This window comes from Panthera onca, chromosome A2 (genome assembly GCF_046562875.1).
Source record: "Panthera onca isolate mPanOnc1 chromosome A2, mPanOnc1 haplotype 2, whole genome shotgun sequence".
NCBI lineage: Eukaryota > Metazoa > Chordata > Mammalia > Carnivora > Felidae > Panthera > Panthera onca.
In genome coordinates this window covers 89,929,499-89,949,178 of record NC_138340.1, presented here as the reverse complement: position 1 = coordinate 89,949,178, position 19,680 = coordinate 89,929,499, and the positions used below count along the sequence as shown (strand labels likewise).

The 19,680-nt window shown below is 38.2% G+C and overlaps 1 non-coding gene across 1 annotated transcript; it reads right to left on the bottom strand.

Moving 5' to 3' along the window:
* Positions 1 to 18,273: 18,273 nt before the first annotated feature.
* On the bottom strand, positions 18,274 to 18,413 carry LOC132679979 (small nucleolar RNA SNORA46). Its single transcript, XR_009610456.1, has one exon. It is a non-coding gene; the product is annotated as a small nucleolar RNA SNORA46 (small nucleolar RNA).
* Between the last annotated feature and the right edge of the window lie 1,267 nt (positions 18,414 to 19,680).

Below are 19,680 nucleotides of genomic sequence, written 5' to 3'. Positions count from 1 at the left end.
TTGGCTAATGCATGCTTGAATGATACAATATCAGGGACTGCTATGTGAGAACCCTTGAATAAGATTGGAAGCCATAAGAACACTAAACCCTGCCACTTTCTTGACTGCAGCAGCAAGGCTCCCAGGGCATAAGTGTCTAGAGGTACTTGACGAAGTCCATTCTAGCTGACCCGACCTATCAGACAGGCCCTTACAAAATCCTGACCTCATCCTTTACACCAAAGGCAGCAGCTTCATGAACGAAGCCAAGAGATATGCCAGTTATGCTGTAGTCTCTGAATGTAAGGTCATAGAAGCAAAGGCCAGTCCACAAGAATGGTCAGCCTGGAGAGCAGACCTATGGGCCCTAATTAGCCACTAGAACTCAGTAAAGACAAACAGGCCAACATATATACACTGACTCGTGCTATGCCTTCACCACTATACACATACTTGGGGTTCTATAGAAGGAGAGAGGACTTTTGACCGCAGGGGGAAAAGAAATAAAAAATCGGGAAGAAATCCTAAAACTATGAAGGGCAGTCTGGGAACTGAGGAATGTAGCAGTCATCCACTGCGAGGGACACCAGAGAGGAAAAGACTCAGTGTCAGAAGGTAACTGATGGGCTGACACCTCAGTTAAACAAGCAGCAGAAGAACAAACAACATCCACAAAAATCATGCTGGTCCCCGAGCTTCCAGCTTCCCCAAGGTACACAATCCAAGAAACAAAATGGGCACAATAGGAAAAAGGAAGCCAGACAAAAGATTCCAGACCAAAGAATCTATATACTGGAGCAGCTAGCCCACCAGGTCGTCCTCCAAGAACATGAGCTCATCCACCTAGGAAAAACCACCTTTGAAAACTTATTAAGCTGTTATTATGTAATTGCTCAGCTCCCATCCCTCTGTGCCTCTATCTCTTAATGCTCCCTCCTCTGAGCTCAAAATAATGCCAAATAAGGCCCTACTGGGCCCATGGGTATCCAACGCTGTGGTCAGGCACCCTTTGAAGATTTGGAGGTAGACTTTACCGAAATAAGACCGAGTAGAGGATACAAATATCTTTTGGTATTATTCATCTGCGTGTTTTCAGGTTGGGTTGAGGCCTACCCACACGCACTGAAAACACAAGTAACCAAGGCCTTGCTAATGCATGTCATTCCCAGACATGAAATTCTGTTAACCATAGGCTCAGACAGTAGCCTGGCTTTCATGGCTGAGGTGGTGAGCCAAAACCCCATGTATCCAATGGAATTTACACACAACCTACCAGCCCCAGAGTTCAGGGAAATTGGAACGTATGAACTGGACCTTCAGGTTAGCTATGGCAAAACTCTGTCAAGAAACTAGTCTACCCTGGGCTGAAATACTACCTGCTGCAAGTGTGATGCACTCCCTGGGCATAAGTAGAATTCTCCCCCTTTGAAATATTGTACTGGAGACCACCCCTCTTGATTCAACTCCAAGGGGGCATCAAGGAATGATGAAAGTTAGAGGTCCACAATTACAAGGACTAGGAAAAACTGTCCTTGAGGTACACAGGTGTCCTTCTTTGTATGTTTGTATGTCATGGATAGGGTACCCATTTCCCTGGAAATAACTGTATACCCTCACAAACCTGGGGATCAAGTTTGGATAAAAGATTGGAAAAGGGAACCATTCAAATAAACTTGGCAGGGACCCTATTTAGTTGTGGTAACCACGCCCACAGCCCTAAAGGCTGTAGGACTAGCCCCCTGGACCCTCTTTTCTCAAGTAACGCCAGCCCATCTGTCACCTGACAGCCCCTTGGAATGGAAAGTAACTGCTAACCAGAATAATCCTCTACAGATCACCCTTCAGAAGACAGAGGATGATAAGTTGCCTGCAGCTAACACCTGAGAACTATCTATAACCAGAAGCTTCTTAAATGAAGCGCCTTAAATGAGCTAGAGCAAATTGTTCTCTCTCATATTTCATTGCCATCCCCTAAATATTTCTCTTTCCGTACCTGTTGTTATACTCTTTGCTGTATGGTTTACCTAAGTTACTTCCACATATCGGTGCTTCAGTCACGAACTCTTGGTAGCCTCCCTCTACTTGCTAGTGTCAGGATGCCTTATTCTCCTTAGATGTATATGATCTGAGTTGTGATTGATGTCATTCCCTGCATGTTGTTCTCTGCCTTTTGAACTGTCTCCTACCCCAGGATGGAATCATTCCCTCTGACGCTGAATCAGCCTTGTCTCCTACCCCTGTTGTGCATATTCCTGTTCCTAACATGCTCAAAAAGGATCCTCTCCTCTTACCAGCCATGTAGTTGTTCCACTTGCCACTGCCCCTCTTGGAACCTTCCTTCCTGACTGGAGGGTTGTGTCAAAGGATCTTCTGCTGTCTTTTGCCTCCATGAGGGACAGCCCTGTTACAGGCCCATGTTACCCTGTTACCCTGCTATCCCTCCCTCTGCTTGTATTCCCTCCCTTGTTCTTATTCCTCCCCCTGCTCCTACTCATTCCCCTGTTCCCTCTCCTTCCCTTGCTCCTCCGGCCTTAATGGATCAGATAATACTACCACCACGCCCCCATGCCACCGTTTACCCCTGCATGCTGGACAGATGTTATAATGCCACGAGGCCTGTAACAGGAATGGGAGAACTTACTGGACAGGATTAAATAAATAAATATAAATAAATAAATAAATAATAACTGATAAATAAATAAATAAATAAATAAATAAATAAATAAATAAGATGCAATTGTGGTTGCCTGATCCAATCTGCCCTGATGTTCTCCATGCCTGTTGGGCCACCTCGGCCCCTGCCTAGACTTGAATTGGGCAGACCACTTGCTTTATAACCCCATCTGGACCAGATGTTGATTACAACTCATCACCTCCTCAATGATACCAATCACAAGCTGGCCAAAAACTACTGTCTCTGCTTGTCCGCAGGGCTCTCCCCTCCCACTTTATGCAGCTACTCTGATAACTCAGGCAACTGTAAATGTTACCCTGTTAACTAAAGACCCAGACCCCCACATGGTAATACCTGTACTAACTGGAGCCTAACTGTCCCAAATAGCTCCCAGGTGCCTGACAAATAAAATGGGAATGGAGCCAGTCACCAATCTGACCATCAGCCAATGCAACCCAACTCTTGACAGTCAGGAACTCAGTCATCTTCCGATAACCCAATTCTGGTGTCATCCCTTCCCAGGGATTTTCTTTGTATGTGGGACGGATGCCTACCTGTGTCTACTGGCTGAATGGATGGCCATCTGTACACTGGCCTTCCTCACTCCTCAGATAAACATTATTCCCGACAATCAGTTTCCTACAGCACCCTTGGCAGCATATACATGACCAAAAAAGCCATTCAAGTCTGATGATTGCTTTAGGGATAGCAGCAGGGTGGGCACTGGAATAGAATAGTCTCTTCAGGGCGCCTGGGTGGCGCAGTCGGTTAAGCGTCCGACTTCAGCCAGGTCACGATCTCGCGGTCCGTGAGTTCGAGCCCCGCGTCAGGCTCTGGGCTGATGGCTCAGGGCCTGGAGCCTGTTTCCGATTCTGTGTCTCCCTCTCTCTCTGCCCCTCCCCCGTTCATGCTCTGTCTCTCTCTGTCCCAAAAATAAATAAAAAACGTTGAAAAAAAAAAATTTAAGAATAGTCTCTTCAACCACTTACTATAAATTATCGCAGGTCCTAATGGATGACATAGAACGAGTTGCCAAATCTCTGGTGGTTTTAAGATCAAGTAGACTTCTTAGCAGTGTTAGTCTTGAAAAACAGGAGAGGGCTAGACTTGCTAACTGCCAAAAATGGATGACCGTGACTCTTCCTAAATGAGGAATGCTTCTTCTATGTTAACATATCAGGGATAGTTAGAGATATGACCCAACAACTAAGGGAGCAGATCATCAAACGGAGGCGAGAATTAGCAGATTCATGGAACTCCTGGAGCACCAAATGGAATTGGGCATCCTGGCTCCTCCCTTTAGCTGGTCCTCTCCTAATGCTTTTCATAGCCTTCCTGTTTGGTCCTTGTATTCTTAATATGCTAACCAGGTTTGTTTCCTCTCGCCTAGAAACTATAGAAGTCCAGATGATGCTCCAGTTGGACCATTCTAACTTTTGCTACTCTCCTTTGAGTAGCAAAGAACCTAAGCTGTCACATTCCTCCCTTCAACATCCCTGTGAGCAGGAAGAAACCAGGATGGTCTTTGCCTCTCCTCCCATGGCAGCAAGGGATTCCCAGCCCCCCCCCCCCAAACTGATTTTCTCTAAGGCTGCTACAGCAACTTGAGAATCAAGAAGGGGGAATGAGAAGCTGGCAAGAGCAGATTTAAAAAAAAAAAAAAAAAGTCCAGCCAGATGTCCAAGGCTGGAAACCCCCTTGCATGCTTTTGGCTTCTATAATCTTGCTTGCTTCTTGCATCAGTCAATTGACCACATAGCACAACTGATAGTACCCCCTCCCTTTTTTCCTTGAGCCCCTGAACTCCCCCCAACCTTTGTAGCTGATAGAAAGTTTCCAAGTACCCAGAAGCTAGGTAGGTATAAAAGAAGGCCAGCTCCAGGGCTCAGGGCTCAGACTTTGGAGGTGACTGTGCTGGGCCAGCACCAATGCAAAATAAGCAGTCTTTTCTGATTCCCCGAGTGCGTGTCCCTGGTTTCTTCCTAGTCACTGAGTATTTGCTGTAACAATAGGGCAAAGTTAAGTAAAGGTACAAAAATTTTTAGTATTTGGGTTAATTAGTGGAAGACAGATGAAGAGTAGTGGCATCGCCTTCCCAGTCACAGGTACAGGCTTTGGTTAGAGGAAAGAGGCTCTAGATGGCAAACCAAAACAATAAGTAACATTTCTCATTTTCTACCTTGGGGATAGTTTATTTAAACTTGTCTTTGTTCCCATAAATTGACATATCTAATGGAGGAGGACTGTAATAAAATCAATCAACAGTGAAGAGCTCATTTCTGAAATTATGGAAAATAGTGCACATCAGAGATGTCGTATTACTAGGGAAATCACTTCCCAGTAGAATCCTGGTGAAGCGGTGGGCAGTTCGACACAACCATTCACCATGGCTATTTCATCATCAACTGCCACATGGTTTCCTTAGTAGCTTAATATTGATTTTGAAACTTCGTAAATAGAATCATGTTGATGAGTATGGAAAGGATAGAAAACATGTGTTGCAGTTAGGGAGCATGGCACAATTATCCAATAGAGAATGAAAAATATTACCTACTTTCCCTTTGAATGCATTCTTCTAGAGACAAGTATCTAATCCTGAAAATAAGAATATTGCTTACAATTTGTTGGGTATGTATTGCTCGAGGCACAACAGTAAACATGCTGTATGTATTTAGCATTCCAATTCACTAAATAGGATATGGTATTACTTTTTTCTTTTTTTATAGGCTGAGAATTACTACCCGGTGGTGATGTCTACTGCCTTAATAGCAGCTGAAATCCAACAGTGCGTGAAATTATGTTATTTATAAAGTTGGGAAAATGTTCTTGGAATTCTTCAATATGAAAGCTTTCATATAAATATAAAATCTCATTTTATATGGAGAGTTTTATCTTTGTATTCAATGGCAAAATATTTTATAGAATTTTTAAATCTAATATATAAAAGAAGAAATTTAAGAGGTCAAGCATGAGTCTACCAGAAGTTTAGCAAATGTTTCTATAAAATGCAAATAGACCATCACTGACTTTGGGTATATTATTTCCTCTGAAATTACAGGATAGGTTCCTTTTCTCCTTTATTCTATCCCTGACCAAAAAAGAAAAAAAAAAAAAAACTGGTAAAAGAAGTGTGATGAAAGATGTTAAATTCATACATGACACTTCACACTCCCTCAATTTGATTGTTTTGAATTGTTTGAAAAGTAATATTAGTTCTACGTCAACATCTTTGATCAAAGGCTTTCAAAATCTGTGCTTAATCAACAAGCATAGCAAAGACTCTAATTATTTCATAAACATAAACATCTACTCTTTGAGTCTTTCATGTGAAATACTTCATCCTTTCTTCCCTCTTATTTTACAAGCAGGCTTTTAATTATTAGTCAGTTAGCTGGGGCATTTATTTAGTCTTAGTTCCATCATCATTCTTTTTTGACATTGGATAAAACACTGTAATCTTACTTCTCTTTCAGTTTGTTCTTAGGTAAGATGAAGATCTAAAAAAAAATCAATGATTTTTATGTTATATCTGATAGTCACAGATTTATACAGAAGGTTGACAGGAATTAATGTTGTACAACTCCAGGGCATAGTGGTCTTCCTCCGGGCTGTGTCTACATTCACTCCTTTGACAACCACTCTCATAGCATTGAATACTGTCACTCTATATACCTCTCATATTTATATCACCAACCCACACCTTTGTGTGAGTCCTATATGTAGATTTGTGCTCCAGATTCCCATATCTAGCCACCTCTCCACTTTGATGCATATTACGATTTCTCAAACTCAACTCAATCTCCCCTACAACCTGCTCCATCTTAATATTCCTTAATAAGCTTCTTTATTTCAGAATTTTAATGGCTCAGACCAAGAATTTTGAAGTTATCTTGAGCTTTCTACTTTCTACTTTTTACACCCTACTACTATGAATTCCTACTGTGGATAATTTAGGTATTTTTGATAGCCTCTGTAGGATAAGTCCTGACAGTGGGTTTTCTTTTTTTTATAATGTAAGCGCTTGACTTAAACTTTGATTGATGAGGCATTGCTTCAAAGAGTCATTCACTTCAAAGATGGCTATCTAGAGTAAACACATTGCCAGCTTTGCTATTAGATAAAGAGTCAGGCAAAACTCAGCTCCCCCTCTCAACTTGTTCCCACCCCCAGGCTACTCTATTTTAGCGATCTTGGTTGGTTTCCATAATTCACCACTTGGGTCAATTGTTTTTGTTCTTCCTACACTTTAAAGTCCTGCTCTTATGTTTAAATTCAACAAAAAGTGAGCACACAAAACCGTAGGTCCCACCTTGGATTCCAACAAAAGCTGGACCCCTCTATTTCTCCATTTGTTATTTTTCTGTCTGATGAGGAAGCCAAAGACAAGCTAAGAGAGAAGCACAAGGTAACACCACCTCACCCACCTCACCACCCCCCCCCCCGGGGGGTTAGTGCGACATTCCTCAGGCACTCTTGGCTGCCCAAGAACAAAGGGAATGGAAAAATAAATGGTTAACTGATAGAGATCACAGTCATGTAGAATATGAATCTCCATCTGTTTGCAAAGGTCTTAGTAAATTACAAGAAAAAGGCAATCTTATTAATAGCCTAACATCTAGAAACCCATACACTCAGTTTCCTGGAGTCCTAACATCACCCTCCCCTCCATAGTGATGTGGGGATAAAGGCAGAAGGAAATGGTAGATAAAATTAAATTTCCTTATAACCTGCAGTCTATTGACAAATGCTTGAGGGAAATACAGAGTTAAAACATTCCTCCAGGAATTCCCTACTGTCTTAATGTTACTGCCTTACTAGAGGGGAAAATAACTTTAGCTCACAATAGCAAGACCTCCAGTATCTTCCTGGGTTGCCTGAGTGGCTCTGTTGGTTAAGTGTCTGACTCTTCTTGGTTTCAGCTCAGGTCATGATCTCATGGTTTGTGAATTCTAGCCCTACATCTGACTGGAGCCTGCTTAGGATTCATTCATTCTCTCTCTCTCTCTCTCTCTCTCTCTCTCTCTTTCTCTCTGATCTTCCCCTGCTCTCTTTCAAAATAAATAAATAAAAACATTAAGAAACTTGACCAAGTACCCAGCATTTTAAAAATCAAAGATTAGGGGTGCCTGGGTGGCTCAGTTGGTTCAGCGTCCGACTTCAGCTCAGGTCATGATCTCAGGGTTCATGAGCTCGAGCCTTGTGTTGGGCTCTGTGCTGACAGTTCAGAGCCTGGAGCCTGCTTCTGATTCTGTATCTCCCTCTCTCTCTGCCTGCACCCACCCCCTGCTCGCACTCTGTCTCTCTCAAAAATGAATATATGTCAAAAGAAAAAAAAAGAGTAAAACCCAGATATTCTGGATTTCTTTTTGATTCCTACCTAGAACGTTTTTAAATATTATGCTTTGCTTTTGCAGTGCACTAGGTATATTCAGTGTTCCCAGAATGTTCTCAGGTGTCTCCAAATTTTCACTAGGTCTGGTAATGCTCAGAGCATTTCATTCTTCAAGATTCAAAAATAGGCCCCTACCAGCCTAAATACCTAAACTTCTACCCTGTTATTTTTGAAAAGTTTTAATCTTTGAAGAAACAATGACAATAGGATCCCACTCCACACCTATTAGGACAGCCCAAATCCAAAACACGCACAATATCCATGCTGGCAAGGATGTGGAACAACAGCAACTCTAATAGATCGGTGGTGGCAATGCACAAGCTCAGGGCACGTGGGAAGACAGTAACGGTTTCTTACAAAACTAAGCATACTCTTACCCTATGATCCAAACACTCATGCCTTTGGCATTTACCCAAAAGAAATGAAAGCTTCTGTCTACATGAAAACCTGAACACAGGCATTTTTGGTGGCTTTATTTACACTTGCCAAAACTTGGAAGCAACCAAGATGTGCTTCAGCAGGCGAATGGATAAATGAACTGTGCCAGACCGTGGAGTATTCAGCACTGAAAAGAAATAAGCTAACAAGCCATAAATAAAACACAGAGGAAACTGAGATACATATTGCCAAATGAAAGAAGACACTCTGAAATGGCTACATACCATGGTTTCAACATGTGACGTTCTACAAAAGGTAAAGCTATGGAGACCACTAAGATTATCTTATAGAGGGGGGAGGGAGAGATGAACAGGCAGAACAGAGAGGATTTATAGGACAGTGAAAATAATCTGTATAATATGGTAAGATATGGTAGAAAATGTCCGGACATTTGTCCGAATCCATGAAACGTACAACACCAAGAATAAGCCCAAAGGTATGCTATGGAACTTGGATTACTATGATATGTCCATGCAGGTTTATCCTTGGGAAAAAAAAAAAGTACCATTCTAGTGAGTGATGCTGACTATGGAGAGGCTGTGCATGTATGAGGGCAAAAAGTATACGGGAAATCTTTGTACTTTTTAAATCAATTTTGTTGGAAGCCTAAAACTTGTCTAAAAAAAAATAATTCTTAAAAAGTAGAAACGTAGGACGAAAGGTTCTAATGGGAGCGATAAGCAACTCTGGGTCACAAAACAGCAGTCAGTCAGTATACACTATCAGGTAGAGGGAAGCAAGACAAGGTTTATGCCTAGCATAAAACTCAGTGTTCAGGGGAATAAAGTCTCCTCCATATATATAATACAATTTGTTGGCAATGAAATAGGAAATCTCTTCTGGTACTCGTATATCATTTTCTTCAAGTCCTGGTTTATAATGCCATTAGAATATTTTAGAATATTTTAAGGAGTAGATGACATGGTCAGAAGATGCTAAGAGGAGACGATGGCTGATAATCTAGTTCAGTTTTATATGTAACTTCTTTTGCAACTACGTTGTATCTTAAATAATCTATGTAACAGTAGATACACATAATCACAAAAGACAAAGATGAGCGTCACCCATGTATGTTTTTTTTAAAAAAAGGATATTGATCAAAGGCATGTTTGCAGAAGCAAAAGCCTAAAATGACTTAGTCTTTACATTGTGATGGCAGTTGTGCATATGCATCAATGGTTGAATTTCATTAGTTTAACTTTTAAAAATATTTTATTTAAACCACATCCCAAAATACAATCTTTCCTTACTCTTCCTTGTGTAGAAAAGGAAAACAATAATAGCTAGTATTTGAGTTCCAAAGGCAAGAAGGAGTTCTCTTGGATGTTCTGAAATTATATACAAGGCAGATATAGGAAATACCTAGATTCTGATGTTTGCATTTTGACAGCACACTTCAGGGAAATCAGACTTTGTGATGTGAATATCGTTTTGAAAGTTTGTATTTGGAATTGCATTTTAGGAGTTATAAGCACAGCTTCCTCCTTTAGGGCTCTAGGCTTTTTCTTTCTCCAAACAGAAAGAGAAAGAGAATGAATCAGAGTTAAAATGATTAATTGCAACAGAAATCCTCCTATTGGAAAGGAGCATACTGTTTCTCTTTTGATGATAAATGAGTAAATCTTACAATATTCAGTAAATATGGTAATCTCGCTAAGGAGTATACTAGAATTCATGTTAAATCTCATTTAAAAAAAAGTTACCTATGCTTTTTTTAATGTTGGTAGTGTTTCAAAACAATAAGCTGTCAATGTCCATACTCTTGGAAGGGAAATAAACCATAAAAGAGCGATTTCAGTACTTAGCACGGAGGGTAAAAACTGCTGGCATTGTAACTGTACTTTGCTGATATATCTTTTCAGAGGCACACTTTTGCTGTTTCGAAAGATTCTGTTCTACGTGCTGAGCATTCTACCTTGTAGGTAAAAGCAGGGCCAGCTTTCATATAAATGACAGTCTTCTGGGTATTATATACTAAGTGCCAACACAGGGCTCACAGCCCAGGTGTATCAATTATTAGCTGGTTAGTGATATTTGTAAGTTAGTCACAGAATACACACTTTTCATAGTTTTTTTTTTTTTTTTTTTTTAGAAATGCAGCAAAAAATAAATAGTACAGTGACATATAACATAATTTTACATGAACCCTCAAGCATAAATGAAAATTTCTGGCCTGGGAATTTGGAAGAAGTACAGATGATAAGGAAGCAAAGAGAGAATCATCCAAAATGGCAAAAAAATAGTGGGGGTGGGGACTGGAGGCGAGGCATTCTAGCTCCAAGTAATCAGATATGATTAAGAGTAATAGCGTCCATTAAAGGAATAGACGTTTATCGTAAAGGAATTAACTACTTAATCTTCTTACTTACAGGTCACGAAGCTTTGTTTCCTTCATTCATTATTACCATCTTGGGAAAATGGTGTAGGGTTGAATACAGAACCATCTTATAAAGCACTGAACTCACTGCCACGGTGATTCTGAGCAAAACCTTCCATGTAACATTTGTGTTTCATCCTTCCCTTGCAAAATACACTCCAACTCATGTACCCCATGCTATCAAGTTTATTGTTTTATTAATGCTATTCCCCACTCTCATCCTTGCTCCTCCCAAATTTACTACTACCTCTTGCACATATTTATTTCTTTGTATTGGCCAATTACTGAATCAGAGAACGTGTATATTCAAAACTAACCTGAATTTGTGTTAATTATGGGTGCTATTATAGAGGAACACATGGAAGAGAATTAGGGAAGGAAACTTCTTTTCCCTTAATTTTATCCTTAAAACAGACAGGGAAGTCTTCTAATATGAACAAAATGGTAGGAGACAGAGTATCCTTCCTATCCAGCGTGCTGTGAAAAAGTAAAATGACCAATATGTGGCAAAGTCCATTTTCAGTTAATCTAAGAGAAAAGAAAATTAACAGAGTTTTTAAAATGGTATATAAATTGCTCAAAGCAGCTAATCTCAGGGCAGAGATGGCTCGGGGTGAAATACAGCAGAGTAGTGTGGAGATGAGGTGATTAGTCAAAACGGTAAACCAGCCCATTGGCATGAGACATCAGAAAATGCCAGAAAAAATTTGCTTATAAATTTGAACTTTCGGATAACAAATATACCTTATTAGAGCTTACCAGAAGAAGGGATAGAAAATCTGCCGTGTCTAATATCTCCTGAAGAAATTGAATCCATTATTAAAAATTTCATCAAAGAAAACCCGAGCTTCAGTTGTCTCACTGATTAATTCTTCCAAAATTTAAGGAGGAAACAAAAAGGTTGCCATATATTAATTGCTCTGATAATTAAAAGGAATTCTTTCAACTCCTTTTATGAGGAAGCTGATATGAAAAGAACATTCTGATTGCTAAGGAGTTCAGAATCAGGTGGCCATATTCACAGTGTCTTTTAAACTGTTTTCTTCAATTTCACCAGCAAATGAAGCCCAAACTTAACCCTGATTTCCCATGAATGAAATTGAGAATTAATTATCATATTTCTATTTGGTTTGTAACTGACAACCTTCCTTCCATCAATGCCACCAAAACCCAACAAACTAAGATTTCTTAGGTATCTCAGAAAAAATAATGCATGCCAGATTAGGAATACTAATGTTACTATATATTTTGAAATGTGGAATATTTTAAGAATCTCTATTATGACTTTATAATGTTACTGGGAACACTAAAGCAGAAGGGAAAAAAAAGATATGGAATAGAGAATGTACAAAGCTGATTCAGCGAACTGGGCGATGAAATTATTTTCATTTCACGCGTCTAGTGTTAAGCAACAGTACGTATGGGGAAACTAACAAGAAGATATTAGACATGAAGATTAGCGACTGTGAGAGCATCAAATACAGTTTCATGCATTAGCAAACTTACTGAAACATTACGAGAGTGAATTACTTCTTTGGGAAGAAGCCCTAGATTTCTGAGCGGAATATACGGTAGGACTCAGTCCAACCCCCTCACCACTTCCCTGGCTATTGATTTAAGCGCTTTGTAGAAAATGTTATGGACTTGGCTCTCTAATTAGATTGACAACTGCTAGTTACAAAAGACAAATAATTTTGATGCAGTGTGTGGATGTGTGTCTGTGTGTGAGCGCGCATGTAGGTATAGATGGATGGATTTTAAATACGCATCTAGACATTTAAGTGAATTTCCAAAAGTAAACAAGCTGAGGTGACCAGAATCCGAGTCTAGTAGAGATCATTATTTCAGAAGCTTCCTTCATTTTCTCTTCTATTAATACTTTCTCCTCAACTTAACTGTTGCTTTGCCTGTTGACACCATATGACTTTTGCCTATTTTTGAGAACTGTATAAAAGGAATCACACAGTACAGTCTCTTGTGCCTGGCTTTTCTTTTCAATAGTATGTCTTTAAAGTATATTCAAGTTGTTACTGTTGTTTTCTTGCTTCAATCACTTTTATTGCTTTGAGCTTAAACTGGTATATGGCATGTAAAAGGAGAGGGAGAAAAAGAAAGAGAGAAAATCAGGGTTGGGGATAGAGAAAGAAGGGGAAGACAAGAGATGTAAAGGCTTTAAGTAATGAGGAGAAACACAGCAATAACCCGACTGAACTCAGATCAAAGAGGAGACAGTATTATATAAGTCTCAGCAGAAACCAGGTACTGATTGTAGTGCCCATTCCCCTGATGCCTTTGACTTAATTTTTAATAATCTAAAAATATAGATTTAATCCCAAGGAGAAGGACCAAGTCACTTAGTTGGCTGATACTAGGCTTTCACTACCTTTGTGGGGTACAGGTTAAATTTTTTACAAATAATAGATAAAATTACATTGTACACACATAAATATTAATATAACGTATAGTTATGAATATCATATGTCACCTTCCAAATGGGAAAACCATCCATATTTGCATACATTTATCACTGAGATCTGTGGTATTTTTCTCATTAGAAAGTATATATCATAGATGGAACACACTGTTGCCCCCAAGAAATTCAGTGATGAAGGTTTTAGAGAAAATAAAGCAAAGAAACAAAACGACCAAGTTGGAGGGATTCTGTATATATCAATGATGAGTTTGATGTGAGACTCAGAAAGCTTCCAGCTTTGGGATATGCCTTTAAGCTGTGACAGAGTTTGCTTCTGTCCAATAGACATTGGGACTGAAATAAGTTTGCATAATTTAACGTAAAACCAAAGTGAATGGCTAAAATGTGCATGCTTTGTCAGCCACACAAGAAGATTCATACTTTAGGCCAGTGATAGGTTAAGTTTTACTTAATACTGACTGCTTCTCCCCTTCCTCCTCCCCCACCCCCCCCCCCACACACACAAAAACACCTTTCTAATCTGATACCACATACCTCTAATACCACAGTGAAACTAGTTTAGGAGAAACCAGCTTTAGAGCTTAAAAACCACTGTTTCACCCTGTTAATTTGACAAGGAAAAGAATGTGCCAATAAAAGTGTTCCTTTTTAAATGTGCATAAAGAGGAAGATGTTTTAAAACAGGAATGGAGGATAACATTATGCAATTTCAAATATATAAATGTATATCATTTATATCCTAACTAAAGTTTCATTCTTGGCCAAAAGGGAACTCTTTATGTATTCTGGATGGCTTGCTCAGCCTGCCACCATGGACAGCTCCTTACTGAAAAACAGCTTCTTCTGGAAGGAAAGTAACTTTGCTCCTCTACCGCTCCAAGGGGTAGGGGAACAGGCCTACATTTAATGTGTTGGCAACAGAGTTACAGAAAAGGTAGAAATACTGGAATTTCATCATGATACCACAGATCTATGACTGAAAGCCAAATAACAAAGACATGTGAATCAGAAATAAAAGCAAATGATTCATTGAGTTGATGTGTAAGGTTTATGCTGATTTTTTTTAAGGTTCAGCATCTCATACTATGTCCTAGTAAAGACAGTCACTATACAGCAAACATTATAAATAGAGGAACATACACTCATGAATTTAGGGAATGCATCATAGTATACAAAAAGTCACATTTGCTCATTCTGCAAAATTCAGGAAACAAAAAGAGAAACAAAACAATTACCTTCACCCCAAGATGTTGGTCTTTCTTATCTATCATAGAAGTCTATATCAGATTTCTTTAATGTTCTCAAGATGTTTTTAAAATTCTTAGAAATAAGAAAATAGGTTGTTTTTTTTTTTTTTTAACTCAGAATAATGAAGTTGAAAGAGGACATCAGAGAGAAAATACATAATATTGAGATCATTTTAGTCAGTTATTAAGATATTTGGCAGGGTGCCCAGGTGGCTCATTTGGTTAAGTGACTGGCTCTTGATTTTGGCTCAGGTCATAATCTCCAGATTCTGGGATTGAGCCTGCCTCGGGCTCTGTGCTGCAGATGGAACCTGCTTGAGATTCTCTCCCTCCCTTTGCCCTTCCCCCACTGTGCACACGTGCTCACTCTAAAAAAAAAAAAAAAAAAAAAAAAAAAAAAAAGAAAGAAAGAAAGAAAAGAAATTTGGCAAAAAGTTTTTAAATGAAGTGAATGAGAACACTCTAAGTTATAACTCATTTGGGCTAAAAACTGAACATCTAAGATGTTGCTGACAAGGATCGTTCAAGACAAGTCCATAATTATAACAATTTGACAATGTGATTTGATGCTATTTATATGAAAGCAATGGAAATGACAGTGACCACCAGAAAGTGTAATTAAAGAGACAGAAGAGAATATCAAAAATCAAAACTCTAAGGCTAAATAAAATAGAGTGAAAAGGAGGGGCGCCTGGGTGGCTCAGTTGGTTAAGCGCCCGACTTCGGCTCAGGTCATGATCTCGCGGTCCGTGAGTTCCAGCCCCACGTCGGGCTCTGTGCTGACCGCTCAGAGCCTGGAGCCTGTTTCAGATTCTGTGTCTCCCTCTCTCTCTGACCCTCCCCCGTTCATGCTCTGCCTCTCTCTGTTTCAAAAATAAATAAACATTAAAAAAATTTAAAAAAATAGAGTGAAAAGGAAATGGTTATGCATTTATTTTACAATCTTTATTCTCAATATATGACATTCTTAAAAGAATATTGAGGGTGTATAAGTATTTAGGAAGTCAGTCTATCTGTAGCAGCTTATCTTATGATATTTTGGATCATTTAATTTCAAAATACTATTTTTAGGTGGTAGAAAGTATGACCTCTCTCCATTTTTCTCAATTGTTATGAAAGGAAAACAGTAATATCAACAGTATAAAATCTGAGTGACCTTCCAAATACGAAGAACTCATACAGCTGCCTTTGTCCCCCATACTGATCATCCAACAAAATGGAGCACATCTCTCAAGCTACATCAGCATGTGATTGTCGACTCTAATTTCTAGAACTCATTATTGACAATAATAAATTATGTTAGATTATTACTGACTGTAAATACCTTGAGAATACCAAGAATATTAGCAGTGCTTGGTTTACATATTGGCAATATTATTTAAAAGGACAAAAAAGAACATTGAGAGATGGTTAGGCTGGGATTTAAAGTGAGTTTTTTTTTTTTTTTTTTTTTCAACGTTTATTTATTTTTGGGACAGAGAGAGACAGAGCATGAACGGGGGAGGGACAGAGAGAGAGGGAGACACAGAATCGGAAACAGGCTCCAGGCTCTGAGCCATCAGCCCAGAGCCCGACGCGGGGCTCGAACTCACGGACCGTGAGATCGTGACCTGGCTGAAGTCGGACGCTTAACCGACTGCGCCACCCAGGCGCCCCGTGAGTTTTTCATTATTAAGCTCATGATGACTTAGAGTAAATTTGATTATTCTAATCTCTTGTCAGTGGCCAATTATTTTTCTCACCACTATTTGGTGTCAGTTATGCAAAAACATATTTATTCTATAATTCTCAGATTTTAGGGGTTTTATACATTGCTAGTTTCGTTGAAATGAAAAACATATTCTTATGGAGAACTTCTCAGGGCAAATTTTATTTAATATGCCTAATTTGATTATAAGAGCTTGGAAGATCATATAATAAATCTTGGGGACACTTGTAAACCTTATGTGGTATTACTCCAACACTAAAAGACAATTTGATAATAAATATTCAAGGTAAAAATAATTTGCCTAATTTTGAAAATTAGATAAATCAGAATTTGCCAGTGTTCAGTAAGTCTCCATTAAATAATGTGCTGCTGTTTTACTTTATACAATAGCAAAGCATCTATGAGTCATTTGATATAATCTGAGAACTGCATTATTTGTTTTTAGTTTGTATCTAACAACACAGACACACTATGATTAATGATTTTTAACATAATATTAACTAGAAACAACACTTATAATAGATTCATCCATTTTAAAATTGAAAATGCCAGAGGGGCGCCTGGGTGGCTCAGTCAGTTAAGTGCCCGACTTCAGCTCAGGTCATAATCTCATGGTTGGTTAGTTCAAGCCCCACATCAGGCTCTGTGCTGACAGCTCAGAGTCTGGAGCCTGCTTCAGATTCAGTGTCTCCCTTTCTCTCTGCTCCTCCCCCACTCATGCTGTCTCTTTCTCTCTCTCAAAAATAATAAACACTTTTTAAAAAATTTTTAAAAACGTGAAAATGCCAGAGAACGAATACATTTATTATATTATTAATACTTTTATTATTTATAATTATGTTGTAGTAATTGATTTTTATCATTTAATTAACTATTATTTAATAATAATTATTAATGATTGAATTTATTAATTTAATAATATCACATTTAGAATCAATGACGGCAATACAGAAAACTATGAAGTTCGTATGAAAAAACATTGGGGAATGATTTATCTTTTCTATGTGTGTCCTTAACACAAAAGTCATGTTGATGTTTAACTGAAGTTGGAAATTCTAGCCTCTGACAAAGGCACTTGTTTTACTTATTATAATGATAATGAAATAAAATTTTCATTTATGGAATAAAAAGCTCCGGCATGTCTAGATAAAGGAGGGATTATTAAAATTATCTTTCCTTAGTTTTGGTCTTGTAACCATTCAATCAATGTAATTTTTAAAGTTATTAAACAGCTCCATTGTAAAATAGTAACCAGCTTTTGCTAAATCCTTTTTATTTTCTGAAATGCAGTTTTGGAAGGAAAAGGACAGATAGTGACTAAGGTTTTGAAGACAGAGCTTATCTTTTCTGTTCCTAAAATAGTTTGGGGAATTGGAATAAAATTAGTTTTATAAAGTAATTTAACTATTTGAGATATTTAGTTCAAAGTACACATAGGTATCTAACCTAATTTCAATACCAATTCAGAATTTTAAAAAGAGTTTAGACTTTTATACAGTAGACACATAATTAAAAACTATTAGTGCCAGAGACAAAATTACTATAAATATTATCTTCAATAATCTTTGAGAATACCAATAGTCCTTCAGAAAATTAAAATATTTTCTATTGCAAAAGGCCAAACCTTGGTTCATTCTTAAATTACCTTATCATGAAAGATATTAAAATAACACAGAAAGTTTGTCCCCAAGCCTTGAGTAGAGTAGGTCTGAAGTCAGTTTGCAATCACAAACTAATAAAGTAATTGAAGGGAACTCATAACAAGTTGTTGTTTTTTTTTTTTTAAATATTTTTAAAAATACTTTTTAGAATGCAGTTTTATCATCACAACACAAATATTTAAAGAATGCAAATAGTCAAAAATGACTAAACTGAATAGCAGCTTTATTCATAATGTCTCCAAATTGAAGACAATTCAAAATGCCCTTCAACTGGTGACTGCTAAAAAAAGTATGGCACTATATACAATGAATGCTGCTCGAACAACCAAAAATGGCAAACTATTTATTTTTATTTTTATTAAAGTATGTTCCCTAACTCTATACAGCAACAGCAGAATGGCACGAAGTCAGCTGTGCAACAGAAAGAGCCAGGAATTCTTTCACACAAGAGTGGAACCAAGAAAGGGGACAATTCCCATTCACAGGTTTAGATATATAGTGCTGTGAGCAACTACTGATATTCAAGAACAACAATGTATCTTGAATTGATATATTCAAGAACATTCAAGAATCCTACATGCGCATTTCTAAGCAAAAGAATATCTAAAGATTCATATTGTGTGATTCAATTTATATGACAATTTAGGAAAGGCAAAGCTAGGGAGAAAAACAGATCCGTGATTGCCAAGTGTTGTGGGTAAGAGTTGAGAGGATGGGAGCATAGGGGATTCCAGGGTAAACACACTGCACATACCGTGCTCACAGCTACATGACACTGTGCATTTGCTAACAGTGACAGAAGAATACAGGACAAAGCAAATGAGTTTGCCTGTATGTTAATTTTTGAAAAAGCCAGCTAGGCTGTGAGGGGAAAGATGGAACGTAGGCTGTGACAAATGAATCTGTCTTCCAATGAATTGAAAAGGACACTGAAGAATGGGAAAGAAGCTGACATATGTAATTTGGGAAAACAGTATTTTGAGTGGTTACTGTAGAGCTAAAGACTAGCTACAAAAACTCTTTAGTTGGTAAATTTGTTTCAAATAGAAGTGTGGTTTAAGAATTTTGAAGCTATGTCATTTATACAGTAGTGTAGAAAATAGAAGTATATGCAGAATAGACAAGGATAGGCAGGTTTTTCACAGTAGGAAAAAAAAAGTTATAAATAAGAAAAAGAGGGAAGATTAGAATGATCATGAGAACCGATGTCAGCTAAAGGTGTCAATACAAGCTCATGCATATATTATTAAAATGTATGTACAGAGAGAGAAATCAAAGTGTGTGTGTGTGAGTGTGTGTGTGTGTGTGTGTGTGTGTGTGCGCGTGTGCATGTAGTATGAGTTAGTATATATACATAGCTCTCCTAGCTTTATGGATCAAGAAAAATAAGAAATGACATTCCAGCAACAATGAGCACACTGGTTCTCAAATTTCAGTCTCTAAATTCCACATACAATAAAAGGGCTCCAGAACTACAGCAAGGAAAATACGAGATGATCCTGGAGCCTCTTAGAGTGCTAGAAAGTGAGAAAGTCCATAAAAAAAGAGGATGGATAGATTGGTGAGCAGAGGCATTGCATGCCAATTATTTTTCAGTAAAACTAGGGGAGAAAAAAAGAGCTCCCAATGGCCAAGCTGGGAAAGTTCAAGCAACAAAAATGAATAAATAACAAAAATAAATAACACAAGTATTGCATTATAATCCAAAACCCAAATAAATACCCATGAATTAATAACTACTTAAATAAATTCTGGAGGAATCAATAAAAG